The sequence below is a fragment of the Globicephala melas genome, chromosome 5, assembly GCF_963455315.2.
Source record: "Globicephala melas chromosome 5, mGloMel1.2, whole genome shotgun sequence".
In the NCBI taxonomy this organism is placed as follows: Eukaryota; Metazoa; Chordata; class Mammalia; order Artiodactyla; family Delphinidae; genus Globicephala; species Globicephala melas.
The window spans coordinates 52,445,306-52,465,995 of record NC_083318.1 but is presented as its reverse complement, the minus strand read 5'-3'; the positions used below and the strand labels follow the sequence as shown (position 1 = coordinate 52,465,995).

At 38.2% G+C, this 20,690-nt stretch overlaps 1 protein-coding gene across 6 annotated transcripts in view; it reads right to left on the bottom strand.

Moving 5' to 3' along the window:
* LOC115839923 (recombining binding protein suppressor of hairless) overlaps nucleotides 1-20,690 on the bottom strand; it is a 231,606-nt gene that overhangs the window by 95,414 nt on the left and 115,502 nt on the right. The gene's annotated exons all lie outside the window — the stretch shown is intronic.

Here is a 20,690-nt window from a genome sequence, read left to right as displayed (position 1 = left end):
CAAAGCAATCACAATTAGTAAAATACTTAAAATTTTAAGTACTTAAAACATAACAGGTCTCTATAGGTTGTGAGTTTTTTCTCTCTGGCAAGGTTTAAAGTCATGATTTTCAATTCAGTACTTTGGAAAATGTCATTGAGTTTACATGCTTCTTTTGTGACTTCTTATAAAACAGTGTAAGATAAAAAGCCACAGGGACTTCCCTGGCAATCCAGTGATTAAGACTTCACACTTCCACTTCAGAGGGCACAGGTTCGATCCCTGGTTGGGGAACTAAAATCCCGCGTGCAGCGGTCAAAAAAAAAAAGGAAGCCACATATCATGGGAAAGACTTATTCTTCCTGTCATGGTAGAAAAGGCTGAAGTATGACTTGGGGAATAACATGAACATAAACCAAAATGTATTTTTCTGTCAGTAAATTACTATATAAATATGCACAGAAAACACTGTTGAAGATTATGGGGGGGGAATTGGTATTAGAAAAAACTACATAGTGTGGGAAATTTGTCATACAGTAGGTAGTTATGTTTTTTCTGATATGCCTCAGTTTATTTAGTCTTTGCTGGCTTCTTAATGAAATGCAAAGTTTTCTAAGAAAACATCTATAGGAAAACATATTCTCAACTGCAAAATCATTCTACAGTTAAATATTTACTGAGTGCCTTTTACATGACAGGAACTCTTATAGGTACAAGGGATAGAAAACTGAACAAAAAGACACAATGTCTTCAGGAGGGAGCTTCTTTGACCTATTTTAATTAAAGCTTTTTATGGAAAATCAGTAAGAGTATTATCTGTTATGAGAGTGGCTGCTTTAAGCAAAATAAAACAAGATTTCTATAAAAAGCTTACTGAGATCCCATCACACAAGAAACTCATTCATTTAATCTTTCAATTAGGAAGCAAAGAAAATGACAACAGAATGACACAAAGTACTACCAGATGTCATGGATATGGTTAGTTACACTATATCTTCATGAAACAGGGAGTAACCTTGAAAACCTTTTGTACCACATAGAGGTTTGCTCTTCATCTTGTGGCAAAGCACTTAAAAGGTTTTGAAACTTGACGAGTTACTCATTTTTCTTACACAAAAAGGTCCCCAAATTGATTACTTTTCCTGTGAAGACATGCAGCTTCCTGTAGTATGTGATCTAGCAGTTACTTCTGTAAAATTAAAAACACTTAAGGTAAGCATGGCATTTTAAACAATGGCTTTTCAACTATGAAAATCACCTGATTTGTATAGAACTAACTTAAAACTAGCCCTTTGAATGACTCTCAAAGTATTAACCAAGATTTTTAAAAAATGATGCATATTATATATACCACAATTAAAAAATAACAAAGTAAACTTAAATACACTACTCTCAAAAAATACTTGTGAAGATAAAAAGGGGTTCTACCATTCTATTAAAAGTATCTTCAAAATTTTGTTTACCTCATTTTTATCACAAAATTTTTTAACATTTGAAATTTCTATAGATACTTCAATGTGTATATTAGTAAAGTACAACACTTCATTATAATTTTTTAATACACAATCACATATACTGGGGTACACGTTAACTTTCTACTGATATAGGTAAACAACCAAAAGTCTAGAGACTATAGTACAGCACAAAGCAAAACAAAGTGCTGCACAGGCCACATAGCTCTTGTAGTATATGGATCAAGACCCCAAAGACAGGCAATCTTCTTTGGCTTCGTATGAATTAATTAAATCCACCACCTCAGTCACTAGGGACACCAAGCAAAAATATATGAAAGAATCAACGAATAAACATCAACCCTTGAGGAGAAAAATACAGAATATTTTCCCTCATTAAAATGAGATAGTCAGGACTTCCCTGATGGTCCAGTGGTTAAGACTCCATGCTTCCACTGCAGGGGGTACGGGTTCAATTCCTGGTCAGGGAAGTTCTACATGCCACACAGTGTGACCAAAAAAACAAATTTTTTTTTAAATGAGATAGTCAATGTGGAAAGACTCTGAAAAGTTAAGAAAATCAAGTTCATGAATGTCTTCATTGTCACATTACTGAATGTGTGCCCCTGTCCCCAACAAAACCCCCTTTAATGTTGACTTTCCATTAATACATGAGAAACTGCACAATGCTACAGAAAAGGCACCAACAGGAGTTCCCATATAAATTTCATCCCCTTCCCTCTTTGTGTTCCTTCCAATAAGCATCTAAACATGTCAAGCCTATTCCTCCATCACAACACCTAGGTTCCATTCCCACCAAGTTCTGAACCACTGCTCTTGAAAGACCTGTCTCCACTTCCTCAACCTATGTCAAACCACATTTTAGCTCCTACCAGTTCTTACCAATTTGAAGTTCTAAAGTCTTACCAACTTGAAGTCCTAAAGCGCTAAACTAGTGAGCATTTGTGTTTATTCCATTTGCCCTCTTTGTAGCATGTGACACAACTGACAAGTTTCCCTCCTCCTAGAAGGACTCTGTTCATTTTTGTGATACTACACTGTCTAGGTTTTTGTCCCACCTCTTCTATTACTAGTTTTCCTTTACTAGTTTTTACACCTCTACCCACTCCTGAAGTACTGATGCTCACCAGTGGTTTGTCTCTGCTTAACTCCACCTCTCCCTGAGATTTTGCCCACTCCCAAGGTTTTAATTAACATCTAACAGTCTTCAAGTATGTGTGTACAACCTTGACCTCTCTCTCCTGAGCTCCAGGAACCACACACAATTTATATATGTAACTGGCCACTGGATATCTTCATCTAACTTTCTCACAATGGCCTCAAACAAAACATGTTCAAAACCAAGAACTCCCCACCAACACTAACTCTACTCTTCTACTATGCCATTTGTCACAGTGCCATCTAATTTTAACAAATGGCACCACCATCCCCCACCCCAACAAAATGTGTAAAGCACCAGAGGTTTTTTTTCCTTCTTTACAATTTTTTTAAATATTTATTTATTTAGTGTTTATTTATTTTGGCTGTGCCAGGTCTTAGTGGCAGCATGCAGACTTCTTAGCTGTGGCATGCATGCAGGATCTAGTTCTCCGACCAGGGATCGAACCCGGGCACCCTTCACTGGGAACTCAGAGTCTTACCCACTGGACCACCAGGTAAGTCCCTTGACAAATTTTTAATAGCTCCAAAATCGAGATATATATGCCAAGACTCTATTCACTCTTACAACTTACCCCAACCAGTTATACTAAAGAAATAAAGCACTACCCTGTCTTTTCAAAAGGCAACCTGTCTTCACAAATTTTGTCACTAGATTCCTTTCATATATTTAAAAATGACCTCAAAAATACAGATAATTCTTGCTACAGAGTAAATATAGCTTACAAATGCAAAGTTTTTAGAATCCTAATAGTTGACTCGTGTTTTTGAAATTTTAGGAGCGTAAGTATACATGTGAATCCCCAATATGTCTTTGTTTTAAAATGTCCAACAGGGGAATTCCCTGGTGGTCCAGTGGTTAGGACCCTGCACTTTCACTGCACAGGTTCAATCACTGGTCAGGGAACTAAGATCCCGCAAGCCACGCAGCGTGGCAGAGCCAAAAACAAAACAAAACAAAACAAAATGTCCAACAGGAAAAGGAAAACAGACACATTAAAAGGGAGAAGATAATCCTATTAATAGCAAATAAAATCTCACATTAGAGCAGAAAAAATACGTGATTTTGTCATTTTAAGTAATTGTATCACTGTATTCTCTGAAAATCTTCCTTGTACACAACAGAAACCTATCCTTAATCCTAACAAAAACCTACCAATGCCTCAAACCACTGGATGGGCTAGTCATCTGACCAAGCAGAAATGAAAAAAGCACTGATGTCAGAGCTAATGAAAGTCAAAAAGTGGAAGAGGTAGCTAAGGAATCCCTGAGAGGATAGCTGAGGCATCAGTATCCATTACTAGGTGATTCCTCTCACAGGAACAGACTATCTTCCCCCAGGAACGAGGGAATTATATATACTCTCAACTTTTGTAAATTCTCAAGTTCACTAAGTCATTTTAATAACTACATCATATTCTATTGTCAGGTGTCATCTTTCAAAAGTATACCAAGTTGGTGTGATTAGGAAATCATCCAACATAAACAGGAACCTCAGTAGCACTATTAGGGACCAGTGCTGGAAAAGCCATCTGTTTATGGAAATAATACTTCCATTTCCCTAGTGATTATAGCTACTAGTGACAGCTGTAAGATTCCAAGAGAAGAAAAGAAAATTTAACTGCCTCGAAACTTTAATTATTCATATAAACTAGCCAAGAAACTAAAGTTAAATGTTACACAAAGTGCTCTCTAACCCCCTAATATTTTTGGCTAATTTTTCCTTTGGTAGCCCACATCTGCTCTGCTAAAATCTGATTATGAATCAGAAGTAACTCACTGGGAATGCTTTTTTTTTTTAAACTTAAAGGAATAAAACACTTTATTTTAAAAATTCGAATACGCTTCAAATGAAAGCTGCCCCTTTATTAAACACCCTTTATTAAACACCCACAAAGTTTCAAGCTTTGTACAGAATATTAGAATACTTGTTCATACTCTTTTGGAGGAAAATTGACTGTTCTGCCTCACTTGTTTTTTGTTGACATTGACGTTTTAGCTCCACTGTCATAAAATGACCAGTTCTTTAAGATTTGATCAAGAAACAAGTTTCTGATCCACAGAAGTAGATCATGAGGTTAACGCAGAAGTCAACTGGCGAAGTTTCTGTCAACTGTTACACTTCATGTCCTCTTCCTCCTCCGACCTCCCCGGCCACCGCCTCCTGGAGATCCCTTCTCACCTGAGGCTGAGGTAGAAACCTCTGCAACGGCAGCGGCTTACATGGATCTATATAAAACTTCTGTAGTTTTTTAAAGGAAGATGCCTTCATGTTCTCTGACAATTTAACTGAAAAACAAAATCTCTAAGCTGTCCAAATATTTCATCCACTTTTCCAATTTGTTCTTTGTTTTCTAAATAAACTCGAGCACTGAAATAAGGCACCTTATTCTCATCTATGGAACATTTACAAACTATGTCATCTTCACAGAGATGCATGAACTCTCCTAATAAAACTACTTGCTCTGGAGGTCCTTGGTCCTGGCCTTTGTTAAAACCTCCGCGGCCACCCCTCGTCCAAATCCTCCTCTGCAGCCGCAACCTCTGCCTCGAAAAGACATGCTCTGCTCTCACCGGAGCCATGTGCACCTCAGGCACTGGGAATGCTTTTATATCTAAAAGTAATTGTGGATAATAACTACAATTCACAAAAACTGTTATTTTTAATGTGCATAAAATCCTGTCCCACACAATAAAAGAAGTTACTGTCAAGGTTTAAACTCTCTTAACTACGAGGAAAAATGAGGCAATTTAACAACAAAAAAGTTCATTTTAACAGCATATTCAACCTGTACTTTTTGAATATCTTCAATACTAAGCAATTTGGGCTTCCATGGTGGCACAGTGGTTAAGAACCCGCCTGCCAATGCAGAGGACATGGGTTCGAACCCTGGTCCAGAAGGATCCCACATGCCACGAAGCAACTAAGCCCGTATGCCACAACTACTGAGCCTGCGCGCTAGAGCCCACGTGCTACAACTACTGAGCCCGCGTGCCACAACTACTGAGCCCGCATGCCTAGAGCCGGCATCCCTGCTCTGCAACAAGAGAAGCCACTGCAATGAGAAGCCCGTGCACCATAATGAAGAGGAGCCCCTGCTCACTGCAAGTAGAGAAAGCCTGCAAGCAGCAAGAAAGACCCAATGCATCCAAAAATAAATTTATAAAAATAAATAAATACATAAATAGTTTATAGGTTTGCAAATATATACTCTAATAACTTCCTAAATACTCACTATAATCTCACATATACAGTTATGGGTTTTTTTGGGTTTTGTTTTCTTTGGTCAGGGAGCCTCATTTGTTTCAACTATCGCTCTACCACTCTTCCCCTTTTTTTTTCTTTTTTTGAAATAAATATTTCCTAGAATTCTTTTCATTGGAGAAATTTATCTTCTAGATATTTTGATAGAAAATACCAAGGCTCACCTTATTTCTTGTAACTCAGCTCCAGGTGTGAGCTTTAGTATCTCAGAGTAAAACTACTTTTAATAATTTATAGTTAACTATTTGGATCTGCTCAACAACGTATTAAAACCATATACTTTTGAAATGAAAACAGGTATACGCACTGTGCCTAAAACTATATGTATGAGCTAATCATACCAAATGGAAAATATTTAGTTCCAAACAATCCAACATTTAAACAGCAGACACAGGTAAAGCATCATCCATAAGTGCTATTACACACAGTAATTGCTGAGGGCAAAAATATTTGATGACAGAAACCATGTCCATAAAACAACTAAAATGACAATTTACCTTTACACATATCCAAGTAATACACTTAAAGATCATCAAAAAGTCAAGCAAAACATTCCAAATTCCTTCAAAGTCATAAGAAATAAAGAGCAGTAGCAGAAATGACTGCTCCAAAGATTCCCAGAATAGAAACACTCTCTCAGTTTGTACTATCCTAACTCACTCCCCTCAAAACACATTCACCCTTAGGGAACAAACACAGAATTCATTGCAACTGTGGCTACAATTTGTAAGCAGCCTTTCATTGCTCCATAAAGGCTCATCATTGTAGAAGTTCATCAGTTTTTAAGCCACATCCACAGCCGCTGTCTTAGTTAGAAAAACAACAAAATTTGACAGCAGAAACCTTAAAATAAAAGATTTACATAAAACAAAATTAAAAGTACTTCAGTATAATAAAAAGAATGAATGTATCTAGAGTACCAAAAACATGAGACTTGAGTCATTTTTAATAGTGATACCTTTCATTTACATGGTGTGAGAATTACTCTCTAAGCTCTCTGGCACATATAGTATCATTTCTAACTTAAAGCCTAGATCAAAGATATCATTTACACAGAAAATAAGCAAAGCAGGGATATTACCAAATTAGTTAGCGGTGAAGAGAATCTATTTCATGACCACCAGCCTGTGTTCTTTCCATAACCTTCCTTCCAAAATCATATTCTAAAATTCAGAGGCAAAAATCCCACATAAAACTGTTCTAAAAAAATATCTATTAAAAAAAGTCTATTAAAAACAAAAATCCTGCATAAACCAATTCCCTATTCAACTTTACCCTCCTGCCTCAGACCTATTCTCTGCCTGGACTGAGGGAAGGGGCTCCTCTGGTTAGTGGGCACAGCCAATCATGTGTTGATGGATGACTAAGCAGTAACTACATGTGGGGAAGCATTATCACATATTAGACTGCAAAATCACTAGAAGACGTTCATGGCAATGGAACTGGAATCCAGAGACATGAGTTTGAATTTCAACTCTCCCACCAACCAACAGGTAAGCTTGCTTAAGTTTCTGTAAAACAGAGGAACACTATCTTCCTCACTAGAGGATGGCAAGGGCTAAATGCAACAACAGACCTCAAGACTACTGAACACCATATTCAGGTATTGAACACATTAGATGAATCAGTATTTATACCAGGGGGCTTATACAATTTTATAAGTATAACACATAGTAGTAAAAGTAGGACTAAAAGTAGGACTAAAAGTCCTAAAAGTAGGACTTCAAATCAAGGAGAAAACAACAGACCATTCAAAAAGTGATGCTGTTAGAACACTCCGTTCATTCATTCAACAAATACATACTGAGTAGCCACTACATGCCAAGCACTATATTCTAGCAGGGAAGAGAAATAAATAAAAGGCAAATAACATATATTGTTAGAAGCTGACACATGCCAGTGAGAAAAATAAAACAGGGAAGGAGCACATAATGTGGGATAAAAAGTAGGATAAATGTAGTAAAATCAGAAAGCACTAGAAAGGAGACCAAGAAAAAGGTGCCAGTGAGGTGGGAAACTAGAAGTGTGGTTTTCTAGAAGGCAAAAAAATGTTTGAACAAGACATCAAATGCCACTGATCAAGTCAAGTCAAATAACATTTGAAAAAAAAAAAAAAACTACTACATTCAACTGTGTGAAGGGAACTGGTAACCATGAGAAAAGCAGTTTTGCTGAAGTGGTCCAGACAAAAAGCCTGGTTGGAAAAGGTTTAGGGGAAATGGAGTAAGAGTAACTGGAGATAGAAAGAACTCTTCATACGAAGTTTGTTGCAAAGAGGAATAGAGAAATAGGAACTAGAGGCGAGGGCTGAATCCAGAGAAGAAATAACAGCATGTTTGTATTGTCAAGAATGTTTCACTAGGGCTTCCCTGGTGGCAGTAGTGGTTAAGAATCCGCCTGCCAATGCAGGGGACACGGGTTCGAGCGCTGGTCCAGGAAGATCCCACATGCCTCCGAGCAACTAAGCCCGTGCGCCACAACTACTGAGCCTGCGCTCTAGAGCCCGCGAGCCACAACTACTGAAGCCCGTGCACCTAGAGCCCATGCTCTGCAACAAGAGAAGCCACCGCAATGAGAAGCCCGCGCACCACAACGAAGAGTAGCCCCCGCTCGCCGCAACTAGAGAAAGTCTGTGCACAGCAGTGAAGACCCAACGCAGCTAAAAATAAAAAATCAATAAATTTATTAAAAAAAGAAAAGAATGCTTCACTAGAAAGGTAAAAATTGAGACCAGAGGAAACGCTAGAGGGCTAACCAATGTCCTAGAGTAGCTGAGAAGGGAAGGGATCTAGGGCACAAGTAGAGAGTTTGCCCTAAAGTTTGGAAGTATACTCACCCCACTGTAAGCAGTGCATTATCTCTGGGGGTTGGGATTTAAGTGTGAAGAGGAACTGTCTTATTCACTCTATACTAATTTCAGTTTACAAGTAACATGTATTTGTCTAAATTACTTTTTAAAAAACTCAAGACAGGATTTTAGGATGGTGGTGGCAGCGGCAGGTTTTCAATCTCTCCACATAAAAGAGCACCTAGACAACAAAATCAAAATCTATGGACACCATTTACAACAAAATTAGGTTGCCAAGTAACCCCAAACCTCTAAATACTAACAACTGTACACTAGCAAACCACCAGCTGCCATAGACTGAAGAAGGAACTGACAAGGCTATGACAGTGGTCCAACCAGGAGATGAAGCTGACCTGGAGAATAAAGCAATGGCAGTGAACAAGGAGAGGAGAGCCCAGAATATGAGACAAGTAATCTGGAAGCAGAAAGGGAATGATTTGGTCATCAACAAAATAAGAAAATACAAGAGCAGGAGGAAATGAGGAAAATACGGAAGTTCATTTTTACCTGCTGGATAAACAATGGCATTAATAACAGATATCAAGCCTATTTTATAAGATGGTATAACAGGTCTATTCGGTGAAAAAAACATGTTGCTTTGGATAAAACAAGTTTGGTGGGCCTACAAAACAACCAGTAGTAGTTTTAGAAATATGTATCTAAACATCTGAGGTGATGATACACATATCAAGTCAAAGAATAGATAAGACAAAAAGAGAAAGACAAAGATTGCAGACCACAATATTTAAGACTAGAGGAGGAATAGGTAGAAAAGATGGAATGTCCAAGAGATAAAGATAGTGTCTTATTAGTCATGAATAAAGACACCATGGTCAATAAAAACAAAGGAGGCAGAAAAATTAAACAAGGTTTTGGGATCCAGTTGAAGGGTTATTTATTGATGGCCTGGGATGAAAAACCAGATTTTAACATTTAACAAAAAAGATAAGTGGTAAAGAAAAGATCTGGCCCTGGCTTGAATGAGAAATAAGAAAGGAAATCAACAGTAAGCAATTGTTACAGAACAGCCTAGTCTGGCAGCCCCTTGCATACATACATTTGATCCTCACAAGAATTCTGACATATGCTCCCCACTTTACAAATGGAGAAACTTAAGTTACAACACAATTAGGTAACTTGTCCAAAGCCAAACAACGTGTATACAAAATAATTAAATGACCTGAAAATTGGTCTTTAGGAAGAAAAGGAATAAGACATAGATAAAAACTAAAAACACAAATAGGAGAAAGAGGATTAACTGATTTAACATCAACCCATTAGTACCTGACAAGATTATTTTTTAAATGATACAAAATTTTACTTAAAGATAAACGATGCTACTTCAGAGAACCTTCTGAGTTCAAACACTAGTCAAGAATATATATTTATTTTTTAAGTAATGTAATAGAGAAGAATATAATAATCTCCTTTTCCTTAAAGCCTTGTGTTTGGCTTACCTATGTCTGGGACTGTCTTGCCACCTAGTAGAGAGCTTGGAAGCTTTCAAATGATTAACATTTAGGTGGAGAGATAAACATAAGCTCTCTGAGTACATGGTAGTACAATGACAAAGGCAGAAGGGAAGCTGTGTGAACTTGGGTTAAATCACTAAATCCCTGACCCTCGGACATCTATAAAATGGAGATACTACCTCCCTTCACAATGTAGTTGAGGACTCAGTAGATATTCAACAAAATGTCAGTTCCCTAATCCCCTTAAATATTCTGTTTGCTAAACTACTGACATCTTTTAATATATCAATAAAATAGAGTGTTAGCATTTCCATTTAAAACAAAAAAAGTTGAAGAATATGCTCCCAAATTGATAACAGTAGTTAATTTCCTGGTGGAAGACTACAGTGGCTCACTTTACATGACATATTTAAATAACTTTTGAGTTTCTTATAACAAACATTTTTCCAACAAGAAAAATAATCAAGATGAGTGTTTACAGATGACACTAACTAGCCCTTAAGGAAAACTTCCACTCGATAGTCACTTCCCTGAAATAATTTTAGAAACAAGGTAAAATACAATGAAAAAATAAATCAACTGCACACCTAAGCTACCATGTGAACTTAAATTGTAATGTAATTTAAACGATATTTAATGTACCAACTGACAACTTCCAGGACTTACAGCTAAGAAACTAGGATTAAATGAATAACATGCCACTAAATTCTGTATTAAAATGTACCTATGACACGATAGCATAGGGGAAGGCCAGAATGAAAAATACTTGTTACCAATAATTATGAAATCATCTTTGAAAGCTATGGCTCTCCAGGTTTGTTTTTTTAACATTACAACAGTGAAGCAACAACCCCCACTAATTCAGTACAATCCATTTAATCAAATAATGACACTCATTACTGTAAGCTGTAAGTAGAGTACCAAACCAAAACTACCACTACTATCTTTGGAATGCTGAAATGGATTCAATTCACTTCCTTGACATTTGGATAAGCACAGATGACAGACACAACAGATTTAATGAATTCCATAGTCAAGAGTATCATATTGTTTTGACATAAATACACTAAAAAATCACTCTATGAAAATCATAAGTTTCATAAACAAGCCCATCTTTCAGTATATGATTTCAAGTTGTGGCCTCCTTCCCTATATAAGTCTTCTTTTTTCTCAATCTCCCCTCCTGTCCATTTTCTTGGAAATAGCCAGCTGCAATTTAGTGCAGGTGGCAAAACTAAGAAGCTAAGGAGGCAAGAAGCAGAGACTGGAGTGAACCAGGGGTAAGTGAACCCAGGCAGTTCTTGCACAGGGGCAACTAAAGCAGACTGGGTGAGGAGGTGTGCAGTGAGAACAAGTGTGTGGCCACCCTGGTCAGTCACAAGTACAGTACAAGATAAAGAAGGCAAGCAGCATCAAGAACAGGAAAACAGCAAAGGAAGAAAGAACAGGCAGGCTCAGAGCTGACCTCTTATTAAGCAACACTGGCAGCAGTACTCCCGGGTTTGGGGCTGAGAAATTTGTATTCTTGATCTAAGCCCACAAAAATAGGGGGAAGAAAGTATTTTAAACAACAAAGTGCATGTAACATTAAAAGGCAGCTTAGCGGTATAAATACAAAAGAGTGAAAGCCCAGCATAAATCTCTCCCCTTAAAAAACAAACCAGGGGCTTCCCTGGTGGCGCAGTGGATGAGAGTCCGCCTGCCGATGCAGGGGACACGGGTTCGTGCCCTGGTCCGGGAAGATCCCACATGAAGCGGAGCAGCTGGGCCCGTGAGCCATGGCCGCTGAGCCTGCGCGTCCGGAGGCTGTGCTCCGCAACGGGAGAGGCCACAACAGTGAGAGGGCCGCGTACGGCAAAAAAAAAAAAAAAAAAAAAACAGAACAAGTCTCAGCTCAGGCACTGAATGTGTCTCAGCCATTAACTAATTGTAAATTGTTTACTCTGTCTCTGCCTACGTTTAAATGAGTGGTTACTTTAGAACATATGATTAACAAGGTCTTTTCCAGGTCTGAAGTTTCCTGAATCTAACGGATTTAACAACCTGTAACATTTGTCACACAGGATGTAGTTTCTTTCTATGGTATGTTTGTTACTCCACAACAGGGAGAGCACAGTACACCAGAATATAAATAAGAGAATACATAACCGTGTCCAGTATCCCTACAGACCACACTTCATCATCATCTTTCATTAAATCCAGGAACAAACAAATTCCCAATCTTCTCCTTTAAAGCAATCCACAAAGTCTTAAGAAAAAACAAGGCCTAAAATCTAGGCACCAGGCTTCACTTTAAATACACTCAGAGATGGGTAATTTAGTCACTGTGATGTGAATTTTAACTAAGCTTCACTTCAGCTCCTTTTTACAGGACATATTCTAATGCCATTACACTTTTCTGTTTTTCAATACTCTGAGGTTTCTATTTGCTGTATGTTTCATATCCCACTTCAAAAAGTATAGTCCAGAACTGGCAGAAAGCTAAACAATAATCCAGGGGGTCAGTTTATCAGTGGGCTCTATATACAAAAGCCAATCTATGCTGAATTTCAGCTTTATCACTTAGACTAAGTGCCACCTAGTGGCAAGTATTGTATGTTATTAAATCCATTCAAGCCATGTTCATCCAGCAAGTACAAACTGGCCAATAGCAGTTGCTCCACAATCATGCAACAAAAGTAAAATATTGGCCCAGTCTTTACAAAGCTCGCTGATAGATTAGATAAATGGATATAGACAGAAGAAAAAAAAAAGATAATACAAGTATATTTACACAACTGCAGAAAAACGTTAAATGTTATATCAGAAGCATGCAAAAATATTCAGTATTTATTTAAAAGAAACAAACACTGTTAGGTAGGTTCTCTTACACCTGTTCACCTCACTCAGACTTTCCCACCTGTAAATACTTCATCACCCAGGTTTCAATCGTTCAGTGTCCCCCCACCCGGTCCCACCTTCTCTTCCATGCTTCTCCCCACCCCCATCTAATATCCTTTAAATTCTATTCCAGAAAGGGGGAAGAGGAGAACCTATTTTTTGAGCACCTACTACTCCCAGAACTGAGTTAGGCATTTTATATCCTGTATCTCATTTAATCCTCATATTGATACCATGAAGTATTATTTTCTCCCACTTTTTAGACAAGGGCAAGACTTAGATTAAGTGACATGCTCACAGCCACAGATTTTATCTACTGCATCGATTCCAAAGCTCCCTATTACCACCCTGCCCCCAAAAGTGTTGCTTTGTTCCTTCCATTCCTAGGCTTTCCAAAATCAGACTTTGCTCATATATATTTCTCTTATGTTCTCCATCAACTCCAATCTATTTTACACTACAATTGACCCTCGAGCAGCACTGGTCCACTTACATGAAGATTTTTTTCAGTAATGAATACTAAGTACCACGTGACTCAGGCTCATTGAATCTGAGGATGGAGAACCATGGGTACAGAGGAACCTCAGGTACCTGATGGTCCTACTACAAGCTATTCGCCCCAACCCACCCCCCCCACACCTGTGTTATTCAAGTGTCAACTGTATCTACACCCAGCCTCACCTCTTCAAAACTCGGTCAGTGCCCCCCCCATGCCTGTTTGATATTCAAATCCTTGGCTTAGCACTCAAGGTCCTCTAAGAGGCCCCAACCACTTTTCTAGCTTTATTTTCTACCACTCCCTATGACCTCTCCTCTCGAATTAAAAGATAATCATTTGCACCCATGTTCCCATCAACATTATACATCTGTTAAACACATATAATCTCCCTTATTATCTGTGTACTTTCCACTAAATCATGAGCTTCACTGGACCATTTTTTAGCCATCTTTAAAAGGTTTTATACAGCGGTCTTATACCTATTAAGTGCTCAATAACTTTAATAAATACATTATTAAAACAATTATAAAGAACCACTAAAGCATGGTTATACTCTTCATTTCCCTTAACCATTCCTTCATGTCTGGGGATCTCAATATTTCTACCTCTTCCACTTGGTGTATGGATCAGGAGCTCTGTACAGAACTACATGATTTTTTCCATGAAAAAGTTCCTCATACTCAAACCGAAAGTTAAATGATTTGAAAAAGTATGCTGGAAACAATGGTGACAATAAAAAATTCCGTGGTTGCAGGATGGGATAAGGCAGGAGAGAGCAATGGACAGGCAGAGCACAGAGGATTTTCTAGGGCAATGAAGCTACTGTTTGATACTACAACGGCACATACATTTGTAGATATGTTATACATTTGTCCAAACCCACAGAATGCACACCAAGAGTGAACCCTAACGTAAACTATGGACTTGGGGAGATAATAATGTGTCAGTGTAAGTTCATCAGTTATAACAAATGTACCACTCTGTTGGGGGATGTTGGTAATACAGGAGGCTATTTGTGGGGGGGGCAAGGAGTACACAGGAAATATCTGTACCGTCCCCTCAATTTTGCTGTGAAACTAAAACTGCTCTAAAAAATAAGTTCCAATTAAAAAAAAAAAAAAGGAATTCCCTGGCAGTCCAGTTGCTAGGACTCGGCGCTTTCACTGCTGGGGCCCGGGTTTGATCCCTGGCCGAGGAACTAAGATCCTTGAAGCCGTGTGGCACGGCCAAAAAAAAAAGTATTCTGGATAAAAAAGCAAGATCTTAGTGGATCTGCAGTTTTCCAAAAACGGAATACCACTGTTCCAAAAGAAGTTGTTTAAAGAAAAAATATATAACACTGATTCTCTATTTTATAAGGCAACTGATACTGCAGTTATATAACACAATCTTTACAACACTAGTAAAAAATAACAGGGTTTCATAAAGTGATGAACATTTTTCCTAGTTATATAAACTGTTTATGAGAAACTATTCTTATTCATTTACAACTCTTATCATCTAATTAACAAGTGCACAAAAAATGTTAGTTCTAAGGCCAAATTAAAAATATGGAATATAGATGGGACTTCCCTGGTGGTCCAGTGGATAGGATTCCACGCTCCCAATGCAGGGGGCCAGGGTTCGATCCCTGGTCAGGGAACTAGATCCCGCATGCATGCCACAAATAAGAGTCCGCACGCCCCAACTACAGATCCAGCCTGCCGCAACTAAGACCTGGCACAGCCACAATTCATTAATTAATTAAAATACTGAATATAGAAAAGAAAGCATGGGAGGGGAATTAAAAAGGGTCAACTTGATTTTCTAGTGTATTCCATCTTACATCCAATCAGCACAGCATTTTCATTGCAAGGCTTTTTCATTGCAAGGCATTTTCATTGCAAGGCAACTTAGGATACCCAAGATGCAGTGGTTTCTTTCTTTTCGTTTTTGTAAATTTAAATATTCCCAAAACTGCCATGAACTTACCAATGTGACTGAAAAGCTGTCATGCTTATCACTCTTCATTGTCTCAACACAACAAACCTACACAAATATTTATACAGATAAGTAATTACTACCAATTATACAAACCAAGCCAGAGTGCCTCCAATGCTTGCTTTTTCCCCAGTAGTAAGTTGTGTTCAGGAAATGCATTACCCTTTTCACACCATTAGGATATCATTTCACTCCCTGAAGCAGAATCAGGCCTGATGAGACATAAGTGACATCTTGATGTTGTACCAGGCCTAACGGGCATCCAGAACTATGGGCAAGGTGTCCTGAGAGATGGTAGCAGCTGGGCATTCAACATTCCTACATCATTATAGCTGTCCAAGCAGAGAAGAGAGCAGGAAGAAGCAGACCCCAAAAAGTTGGGGGCGACTCAATGACAACATGTGTGGTCAAGCAGTAATGTATCAAATATGTCTGCTCAAAATGCCAAGGCATATATTCAAAGGGCTGCAGTCCTCTGCACTAAATACACTGCTGCCTTCCTAAGACATGAGCCACAAACCACAGGTTGCAATATAAGAAAGTTCATCTTGAATCCTGCCTGTGAAAGGTTACCAAAAGAAACTGATTATTAAAATTAAAGTATTTGTATACAGTGCTTTACTATTTACAAATCACTTACACATCCATTGTTTTGACACACATTTTACCTTACTTGATAGTCACAATGTATCCAGCAGATAAACACAACAAAATTATCATTACTTATTTTATAGAGGTAGAAACTGAACCTTAAAGAAATTATCTATAAGTAATCTGTCCACAAAACCTGAGCCTTCCTGAAGATTATAAACTTATTTGGTTCAATCGTGTGGATCCCCCCAAAAAAGCAGCCTACAGTGTCTTAAGGTTTAATGCATGTCCCTATGCATCTAAGAAGTACTTAAAACACTTAAAAATAATGAAACCTTTTGAAAAACACTGAATAGTCAACCATACAAAAAAACAAAATATTTAAGCTTGTCAGTTTGTACAAATACACTACTTTCTAAAAATCCAAAGGAACTTTTGCCTAAGAATTTTACTACAATGTTGTCAGGGGCTATAAGACTGTCTTTGACTGAAAATATCAATTCCTTTGGGTACTTCAGCAATTAAATACCCTATAGAATCAATATATTCCCTGTACACATCAAATTCTGCTTACACGAACCATGTTGCATCATGGTTTCAAAGTTCTCTGAGTCCTTTGTTCAAAAAACTTTTTACTGAGTCCCCATCATGTTCTAGACACTCTTCTAAGAATATATAATTTTTTTTTAACGTTATCTGTCATCAAGTGACCAACAGCCTTTGGGTATGACAGACAATTACAATTCAGTATGACACTTCCAAGTGAATTATACCCAGTCCTTTAAGAACACACAGGAGGGGTACTGAACCCAGCCTGGTGGATCAGGGTAGAATATCCTCAGACCAAAATCTTGAATAATAACCTACCTAACACCAGCACTTTTCAAGCACAGGGATACATTAAACTGTGGAGCCCATACAAGGAACTCCAAGTTCTTGAATATGGCTGGAGAACTGAATATGAAGGGAGAGAAAGGCAAAACAGTTCAGCTGGAGAAAAGGTAAATGAAATAGTTATACAGGACCCTATATGCCGTGCTAGCTAACATTTTTTGAGCACTTGCTATATGCCAGGCATCCTCAAATGCTCTCTTGCATTTAATCCTCACAGAGAACCACTGAGCTAAGAATAATTACCTTGCAACTGATGGAGGAGGCAAGGAGAGGTTAGATCGTTTGTCAATCTTATAGAGGTTTTAAGTGGCAGAGACAGAACTGGAACCCAGTTCAGATTAAATCCTAAAAGTGAGCTCATAAACTCTCCACTCCACTGCCTCTCTTAATGAAGGCTGCTAGGGGGAGCCATTGAAAGGTTTTTAAAATAAGGAGTGAAGTGATCGGATTTGCTCTTTAGAACGACTATGTGGAAGTTGGACAAAGGGGGTGAGTCTAGAAGCAGAAAGAGGAAGCTGCCAATGTCTGTAGCAATCCAGGTGAGAAACGATGAGAGCATGAATTGTGGCAGTGAGGATGAAGGAGACAGATTCAAGAGTTTTTCAGGACGGAAAATTATCAGTTCTTAGTGATTAAACATAAAGAGTTAGTGTGAGAGAGAAAACCTGGCTTGGGGAACTATTGGGACATGACATAATCTACCAGGAATAGAGAAACAACTGGTTTTGTTTTTTCAATAAATATCTACAGAGTATCTCCCAAATGCGAAACACTTTTCTAGGCCAAAGGTCAAGTCTGAAATTATGGTACTGGTTGTTAGAAAATATTGAGAGTAAATGACAAAGCATTAAAAAATATAAGGTATATTGAAAATTAATCACTACTATTAACAGACTTGGCCTAGAGTCTAGTGAAAACATTTTGTGCTACCATTTAAAACAAAAGAGTACCACATGCAGAAAACAAATCAACAGAGGAAAGGCATCCCACAATTTTAAAATGTGTTATCATATTTGAGTTTGACAGATCTTCACTCTCTTACACAACACAAACACACACACACACACACACACACACACCCCACCCTGTAATGTGTTTTACTTATCCCTCTCCCTCTTAAAAACAGTATCAATTTTATTACCCTAACTATAATACATATTTGGAGATTTTTCATCCCACTATCACCACTGTGATTTGCCAAGAACTTAGTTCATAACCTCCTACTTGATTTCCTATAAAATATGACCTACTTCACATTGGCTTAATTCAGTAACAATTCCTAGATTTTTTAACCACACCTTTCATCCAAGGATGCTCTGTGCAAATCCTAAGGCACAGCAATCCTGTGCAGATGTGGCAAGTTACTACAATCCCCATTTTACTACATAGTTAGGAAATTGGCCCAGGGGAAGTAGAGTAACTTGGAAATAATCACAAAGCCAGATGCCAAAAATAACAACTTTTAGCCAATCCATGAGAAAATACTGCCCCTAGTTGAAATAACATGTAATTTAGTATTAGGAGGAAACAAAATGTGAATAATGTTTTAAAGCCAAGTCCTGGGTTTTTTAAATATATTTTTTTAAATGACCGAATACTAAAGATTTGTAAGAACTTTCAAACACACCATTTTTTTCCCTAATACTTTATCCATCCAGAGAGCCAAAGATTATTTAATGAATTACATCTGGCAAGAGTAGCTTCCCTCCCACCCCCAAAACGTTTTTATCTTAGCCACTTAAGACACTGATAGAAATCTGTGGGTATAGAATAGGTAAGTTTTAAACAAACCTATTTAAGAAGCATATATTAGAACAGGAGTCAAAATACCCCAAGTAAGCCTCTTATATTTTTTCCTGAAAGTATACCCTCTGCAGATCCATCTGCAATACGCATGGACAATACATTTAAAGCTTTAATAGTCAATACTCAAAATGAAAGTTTCCCAATTACAACTAATGCTGTATGTTTCTAAATATGCTGCTATTTAATATGATTTAATAAAGGTAGTTTTATTTGGTCATGAAGTAAAGGTCTTACACGATTTATAAACAAAAAAACACAACTTGATTTTTAAAAGTTGCTTTTATGAGGTTTGTGTGATCATTCTTATCTGCACACATCAGAGCAAAATACCTTCCATTATTACAAGGTATTTGCTTACAGTCAGAAACAACAGTGTGTGCTCAAGATTTCACCTTCAAAAAGAATGATTATGCCCTAGGAACAAGTAAGGAAGACAAATGATGATAGGTGGAATCCACTCATGGAACCCAGACTGCAAATTTTCACAGAAGCCTCACATATCAATCATGAAAGATGATTTTCCATTAAGTAAAATTCAAACTAATTCATACTAATTCTAATCACAGCCTTATAAAAAACTGCTTTCTTCTCCACCAACATTCCTCACATTTGTATATCCTCTACTAGTAGCACTTCATGTGGTTTACAAATGAAATGACACTCCAAGTGATTTTATGGATAACGTATCTTCTAAAAGTAGTGATCAGCTAGTTGGGGCGGGGGTGTACCTCCTGAACAGTCTACTCAGCCTAGTAATACTGGTAAATCTAATACCTCTTATTCCAGCACCAGAATATCCAGGCCATTTAAACGCACCATACCACCGTCCCCCAACTCCCACACCAAACTCGAAGCTTTTAACATTTCCATAACAATAAGCACTCTGAACAAATTAAAGCTCCTTTAACACTAGAAGTGCCTTTACCTTACTTAAAGACTATTACTTAAATGTCTTTTAATTGCATTTGATTAATGCATTCCACAAAGATTCCAGAAGCAGTAGTCATCAACCCAAACTGCACTCTTAAGTGCTTTTTCCTCGTTTCAACTTCGAAGATGGGGCAGAAGAGCTGTCATAAATCTACAGAGCAAAAGCACATAACTGTAAACTATCTAAAAATTAAGAAAAAGTAAAATATTTATATCAAATTTCCAAGCCGGATGCCCTCCCTTTTTCCTTGCAAAGCAGCAGTTACTGGTAAAATAACTGAACTCTTGAAAATGCTGAAATTCTCCACCCCAAACCAACATTCACAAGTTTTTTAACACCAAATACTCAACTGCTATGCACGTACCAAATGAATATCCAACGTAACAATTTAAACTATTCTCGCACGCCAACAGAAAAAAGACACCTTTCGTCTCTACAACACCCTCAGGTAACCCAGATGCAAAGCTACGACAGCTGCCCTTGGCCTAGGCCATCAGAAACCAAGGGGCGGGAGGGCGGGTACTGGGGTGGGGGGGGGGCGAATAACCAAGAGACCTTTTTCCAGGGCTACTGTTGCCAAGCAAAACAACCAGGGGCCCAAAGAGACCGCGAAGAAAACTGGAGACACTGTAATCCCGAGAGAAAGGGGTGGTGGGGAGGTGTGCACGCAATCCCGAGAGAAAAGGGTGCGGAGAGGAGGAGCGCTGAGGAGGAAACCAAGTATCCCCACGCATCTTTCAGACGCACAAATACAACAACAAACCCTAGGGTCTGTCTGTACTTAGGAGCACCAGATGGAGTCCCCGGGGCTGGGACAGTTCAGCCGACAAACACCGTGGATAGTGGATAAACCAACCGATGATGGGAGGTGAAGGGGGTACCAAACGAATAAACCACTGAACGGGGGAGACAAAG